Source organism: Pinus tabuliformis, chromosome 4_2 (assembly GCF_031772625.1).
Source record: "Pinus tabuliformis cultivar Carrire ecotype Pingquan chromosome 4_2, CPIR1, whole genome shotgun sequence".
In the NCBI taxonomy this organism is placed as follows: Eukaryota; Viridiplantae; Streptophyta; class Pinopsida; order Pinales; family Pinaceae; genus Pinus; species Pinus tabuliformis.
This window is the reverse complement of record NC_142304.1, coordinates 559,970,737-559,978,158: the sequence shown is the minus strand read 5'-3', so window position 1 is coordinate 559,978,158 and position 7,422 is coordinate 559,970,737. Positions and strand designations below refer to the sequence as shown.

At 37.1% G+C, this 7,422-nt stretch overlaps 1 pseudogene; it reads right to left on the bottom strand.

Moving 5' to 3' along the window:
- Positions 1-1,915: 1,915 nt before the first annotated feature.
- Positions 1,916-2,038, bottom strand: LOC149170490 (5.8S ribosomal RNA; annotated as a pseudogene; the record flags this gene model as incomplete).
- Positions 2,039-7,422: the final 5,384 nt, after the last annotated feature.

The following is a 7,422-nucleotide window of genomic DNA, read 5'->3' as shown; positions in this document are numbered from 1 at the left end:
CCTTGAGATTTTTATCAGTTATAGTAGAGAGAGATATCAGATTTTTTTTTATCCCTGGCACATACATCACATTATGGATATGTCTAATATTTCCATTAGGAAAAACGATAGGAATATTACCATAACCTTTGATTTGGTACAATCTATCATTGCCAAGATAGATGTTTGCTCCACTGCTAGTTTCTTTGAGTCTTCAAACCACTGTCTGTTCCCTGTCATGTGGATGGATGCACCTGATTTGACAAACCATGTATCTACTTCATCCTCCTTAGCCGAAAGTGCAGAGTCAGATATGAACAGTCTGATGTTCTCACTCTGTTCCTCATTAGAAAAATGACCTGCATGCTTCTTATGTCTCTTCCGACCTTCATCAAACTTCTTTTTCATGCAATATCTAGCTATATGGCTAGTTCTACCACAATAAAAACATTTGGTGGTAGATTCATTTCTATTGAAAGACGTACCTTGAGGTGAGGTCATCTTTCTCTGTGGGGCTACGCTGCTCTTCTGTGCTGCATTTGGCTTTCCTCTGGAGGGCTTCTTCTTCACCATTAAGGCCATATCTGAACTCTGAGTTTTATGAGTCAGTCGTCTTTCCTCCTCTTGCATGAGGATCCCTACCAATTCTTCAAATGTGGCAGCTTTTTCTCTTGTATTCAAGCCAATGATGAACATATGATACTCGTCAATCATACCATTCTTGGTAATCGTGACCAAATCTGTATCTGACATAACTTTGCCAATATCACCCAGCTTTTTCTTTAGCTCCTTGATCCACAAAATGAATGCTACAACTGTCTCATTATCTTCCTTGTTGATGGAGAGAATCTTTCTCTTCAAGAATAGCAACCGATTGGTGTTCTTGACCTCATAGAGATCCTCTAGCATCTTCCAGATGTCTGGTGAAGTCTTGCAATCATGGATATGGGGAATAATGCTATCTTTGACTGAAATTTTCAGGAGCATTCTTGCCTTAATCTCCCGCTTGTCCCAGTGTTGGATTGTTTCTATTGTTCCTCTTGAAATGAGGTTTGGCTTCACCTCATAATTGTTCACAATCGCCCATGCATTGTGTCCCTCAAGCAGGGTCTAAAACTTGAATTTCCAACCAAAGTAATTGGATCCATCCAACTTGTTGTTTTCATTGAGGTAAGCTTCAACTAACTGATTATTCATTTTGAACGAATAAAAAACTTCAACCCCAACAATTTAAAAAATAAAACAACCTCGGATCTTCAAAACAACTGCAAATACTGGATCCAAACAAAACTGAGCCTAAATCACTTCAATTCCTTCTTTTAAAAAAAACAATCACCCCTCCATTAAAGAATTAAAGAGCCCCTCCATATTCAAATAAAAAGCACCTCTTTTTCAATCGCCCCTTTCCGTTTTCCTTTCTAAAAGGATTACTTAAATTCTTTCCTTTTAAAAAAATCGCCCCTTTTAATTAAAGAGCCCTTCCTTTTTTCTTTAATTAAAAAACTTTGCCATGGAATTCGAAATCGTGAAATAATTTTTTTTCTTAATTCTAAATCATTGAAGGGAAATATAAGAATAGGAAGGAATTCGAAATCATGAAATTTTAAATGGAATTTGGCGTTTCTTTAATCATGAAATTATGTGACACATTTTTTCAAATTTAAAATTGCCATAATCACCAATGCCTCCGTGTCCATGCCTCCGATCCTTGCATGCCCCAATACACAGCTTGGACTCAAGCTATCATGCTACCAGCATTCACCCTCTCAGGCACCCCTTTCCAAGGGACTTGGCCCAGGTTCGCCGCTGAGGACGCTTCTACAGGATACAATTCAGGCGATGTTGCCGCCCGATTTTCATGTTGGGCTCTTCCCGATTCGCTCACCGCTACTAGGGGAATCCTTATAAGTTTCTTTTCCTCTACTTAATTATATGCTTAAACTCAGTGAGTGTTCTTTCCTTAGCTGAGGTCACAACGAGATTTGCAATTCACACTAAGTATCGCATTTCGCTACATTCTTCATCGTAACAAGAGCCGAGATATCCATTGCCGAGAGTCGTTTCAAGCCCACCAACCAACAACACAAGTGCACAAGTGCACATATCCCGCCACAAGGGTGCATGCTTCATTCCTCGACCACCACAATGGCAAACCGATAGGAAAAAATCCACCCCCGCTTGTGACGATGCAGCAACTCGTGTTTGTTTGCACCTCAAATCAAGCGGCGGACCAGCCTGAGCCATTCCACATCCGATCAAGGCACATCGACAGCCTCCATCTTCTTGCCTCCCAGCAATTTCAAGCACTCTTTAACTCTCTTTTCAAAGTCCTTTAATCGCCCCTCCATTAAAGAATTAAAGAGCCCCTCCATATTCAAAAATATGATGAATCAACTTTATTAATCAATTGAGCAGCTTACAGGTGTGAAACACCACCACATGACCTTGCAAAATTTTGTTGTCATCTGTAGAACAGGTACTCAAAATGCGAAGCGGCTCCAAGCTCAATGCTTCATGCCACACGACACTAAGTGTGACGCTTAGATTTCAATATCTTCAAATGACTTGCATGTCTAAGTTAGATGCTTCTCTTACAGGAAGATATCACATGACGTGACTCATGTTCACTAGTTGACGTGGATCTATAAATCTGTGGAGATTAACCCAGATAAAAATAATATGTGGCATAGCATCAACAACACGCCTTCAAACTCAATTCGTCTTGAATTAGCTCCACATGAAATTAACAAATTGATGGGCACACAAAAACATCATCATACAAGAATAATTTTCCTATGCTTTTAGGTCTTCACTTACAATATTCAACAGAATTACAAACCGCAAACAATGCATTTTTCATTACACTTATCATTTTTAATTACACTTATCATTGATAAAATGATTGATCTAAGAGGTTTATCTTATAGTGAGTGTGAAAGTGATTTGTAAGTATCTTGTTCTCAACTTGAAATTGACATATGTCTCTCTTAAAATTAAAATAAAATTTTCTCTAAATAAAAAAGAAAATAAAATGTAATGCATATTTAATTAGTTTCTTATATGATCTAATATAATTTCAAAAAATAAGTGAGTAAGATATTTAAAACTTATACTTTTCAAAAATATCCTAAGAGTTATCAATTTTCATATATATATTTATATATAAAAAAATGCTAAAAGAAAATATTGTACCCTGTATAGAATAAAAAATAAAATAATTTAATATGAATCAATATTGACATATACTTAAAAATATATATATATATATTTTAATGTGGGTTGATAAAATGACTCAATGTGCAAATTATGTAATCTCTATACAATTCAAAAATACAATTTAAACAGTGAAAAATTACACATTGTTTTTAGCAATCTAAAATAAGTTTGCACTTGAATAAATTTGATCCCTCTAGGCTCATGTTAGATCCATTCTTAAGATGGATCTATGTTGGTGTTACACAAAAATATAGAATGTGTTGTCCCAAGGTAGAGAAACTAACTTGCACATAAAATCATTAAATTCACACAAATGTAGGACTACTAGTTGGAGGGAATCTCTCAACCAACAATCTAAACCCAACAACCTCCTAGATAATAGAAATGTGAGACAAATAAGAATGATATATTTACGCCAACTACCACTATGTCCCTATCTCTACCATTGGATCAAATGTTAGATGATTGAAATGTTTTAAGCCATGAGATCCATTTCCTCCTTCATTTACACTCTTTTAACTACCTAACCAACTCCCTAAACCCTCTCCCTGAACCCTACTGATGTGTATTCCACCTCGATATGGTATACGATACTGCTTCTCAAAATAAAATAACTAAACAAAATATCGGTTTCTAGGCCAACCACCATAACTTCCCCTGGAATTGGGTTGGTAAAGGATAAGAACAAAAACTCCAAGTCTTTCTTCGCAACGGGTATTGATTTTGCCTTGTGATTTGCTTCCTGGTATCACTATCGAAGAGGGTACGGTGAACGAGTTCTATCTCCTGTTTTCTGCGTGCGCCTTCTATTCATATGTCAAGGAGTTCAACAGTTTAAACCTCAGGGATTATGACAAAATCCATCAACGGAGTCCTCTGAGAAAAAAGGAATGCCAGAAGATAATCGATAATTTCCAGTTACTTGGCCCTAAGTGTAATTGACCTGAGCTCAACATTTTGCACTACAAGCTCCAGCAAGATTAAGCAACGATGACTGGGTCATAGAAGACCAGTACTAGCCGAGATTTGAAAGAGGAATTGGTGCACACATGGGAAAGTATAAATAATTCAGAGCTCATTCAAGGTCTTGAAGACCAAGGGAAGCCTTAGGGAGAAATAAAACATCAGGCTTCCACTAAGAAATCCATGAGTGAGGCCTATGGAGGGCTATCCTTGTTTCCCTGTGTGACATGCAATGGCAACTGCAAGAATTTGGAGGATTGTGAGACGCCCGAGGGATCATATTCTGTTAGTCGGTGTCCTCATTCAGTGCTCACTCTATTTTAATTCTCATTCTATTTCTTCTTCCTCACTGAGAGATCAATAATGTGGTATGTTGTTTTTCATTTTAACTGCGCTGTAAAACTGAGGATCACGATCACACTGATCCAAAAATGGATCTGTGCTATTTGTAAGTTGTCCCAATCATTTGCAAAAAGACAAATTTTTGATAATTTCCTAGTTGGTTGTTTGTCTCTTTCATCCAGAAAGTTAGTGAGGTTGGTTCGAGACTACATATATTCTCACAAGTTCAATAATGAGGTATCATGTTTTTCATTTTAACTACGTTGTAAAACTGAGGATTACAATCACAATCTAAGTATCCTGTAATTTCCTCCTATGTTCAAACACTAGTTATAATCACACTAATGTTCTTTTATGTTCAAACATGATCCTTTTGGTTATGTAAATGCAAAGAGGATGTCTTTATGAATACTACCCCAGTCGTTGTCTTTGTTTTAGACTGGTACATTGTTTGCATCTTTGCATATTTTCCAAAAAGAAGCCTGAAGCACAAGGTAAGGGTCTATCTGGAAGGTGAGGGTCTATCTGGAAGGTAAGGATCTGTCTAGAATTTGGATCTGTGTTGATCAAGATTCCATCTGGAACGCTTCAAACCACTCCTAAACGATAGCTTCTAACAATAAACCCTGTTAGATCCCACTTCTTTAATTGTTAACTGTTAATTGATTTATGCAACTGCTCAACTTGTGGATCTTTATTATAAACCATGAACATATTGCAGGTATTCACTGGACTCCTACGACATGGCTACCAGTACTGTTGTGGTTACTTATGCCTATTTCACGGTCCCCGTGGTCCTGGATCACGTCTATTTTGTGATGGAGATTGAATCGGTGAATCACCCTTTGTTCTGGTTGCTGTTAGAGGATGAAAATAAAGAATATGGGTTCCATTTCCTGGGGCCTCTCACTCTGCCTTACAAGGTTGTTGTTTTTCACAGCATTCTAGGGGCGTTGAATAGTACCAACACATCCATTTTGTGATGAAGATTGAATTAGTGAATCACCCTTTGTTCCAGATGCTATTAGAGGATGCAAATAAAGAATATGGGTTCGATCTCGCGGGGCCTCTCACTCTGCCTTGCAAGGTTGCTATTTTTCACATCATTCTGGGGCGTTGAATAGTACCAATTATGATTGCAACATGTGGTTTTGAAAGAGAGCTTCTTCGATAAATGTTTCTACTGCGGGCAATTATTTTTTCTGTTAAATAATTCTTCTTTGCCAAATTTTTCCGCTGTGAGCAATTATTTATTCTGTTAAAAGTTAAAAATAATCAATATTATTTTGTATTAATGGAGAAATGGTTACATAGTTGTAACGTATCTCCTTAGTTTAGGATTTGTTCCTAGAGTTTAGGAGTTTGTTTACAACTACCTGATTTCTAGTGATGTATTTAATATTATAATATTCATTTGATGTAATGTAGAGTGAACGGAAAGAGAGTCTCTTCTTTGTTTGAGTGCAGTCTCCAGGTGCAGTACACACCTGTGAGCTGCAACTCCTTCCTTTTAATTCAAGTCTGATTTTTATCTTGGTATCAGAGCTACAATACTTTGCTTTTTACTGCTCCACGCTATAACCCCGGATCCAATACTAAATGCGTAACCTGTGATAGATCTTCAATCATCCAGGTTACCTGCCCAATCAGAATCTGAATAACCTGCTAGAATAACATCAGAAATGTCAGTGTACAAAGTGCCATAATTACAAGTACCACTAAGATACCTCAACACACATTTTGCTGCGATCCAGTGACTCTCGAGTGGTTTTGACATAAACTGGCTCAACACACTAACAGAATATGCCAAATCTGGTATAGTTGTCGTTAGATAGATTAGACTGCCAACTAGCTATCTGTACATAGTGGCATCCACTTGTTTAGTACCATCGTCACTACTTAACTTTAAATTCTGCTGCAATGGTGTTGCCACTGATCTACACTGCTCCATTCTGAATCTTTCCAGCAAGCTTCTGGCATACTTCCCTTGAGTGAGAAAATTTTGTCCAGAATTTTTCCATACCTCCAATCCCAAGCAATAATGAAGGTCTCCAAGGTCTTTCATCTCAAATACTTGTGACATTTGCTGCTTGATTTCTTTGATCAAATTGTTAGCATTTCCTGTTATGATCATATCATCCACATACAAAGAAATCAAAATAATTTTCCTCTGTTTATTTAACTTGGTATACAGATTTGGATCGTTCAAGCTCCTATGAAAGCCATGCTGTATAAAAAATGAATCAATTTTCTCATACCATGACTTGGGTGCCTGTTTCAAACCATAAAGTGCCTTATTCAATTTACACACTAAATGCTGCTACCCCTTTTCACAAAACCTAGAGGTTGTACCAAATAGATTTCTTCCTTTAATTCACCATTCAGAAATGCAGTTTTAACATCTAGCTGGTGTAGCTGCCATTTATGTTTTGTTGCTAAAGAAATTAGCATTCTAATTGTATTTAATTTAGCTACAGGAGCAAAGGTTTCATCGAAATCTATTCCTTCTTGCTGTGAGTAACCCTTTGCTACCAGTCTAGCTTTAAATTTTTCTATACTCCCATCTGCATTTATTTTTGGTTTATACAGCCACTTACATCCTATGGGGGTTTTTCCTTTAGGCAACTCAACTAAATCCCAAGTATGGTTTCTATATATTGATTCAATTTCCTCATGCATTGCAGCCCTCCATGCATTTGATTTACTTGCTTCTTCATAATTTGCAGATTCTACAATGTTTAATATTTTAGACATTAAAGCATAGTCTCTCAATTTAGCAAGTAGTCGAGTCTTCCTACCTGATCTCCTAGGTAGAGGACTTACCTCAACTCTATCTATTTCAGCGCTTTCTGGGCTTGCATCATCACTTATTACATTATCTGCTACTTCTTCTTCTTGTTTCTGCTCCTGCTCTTCATCTTC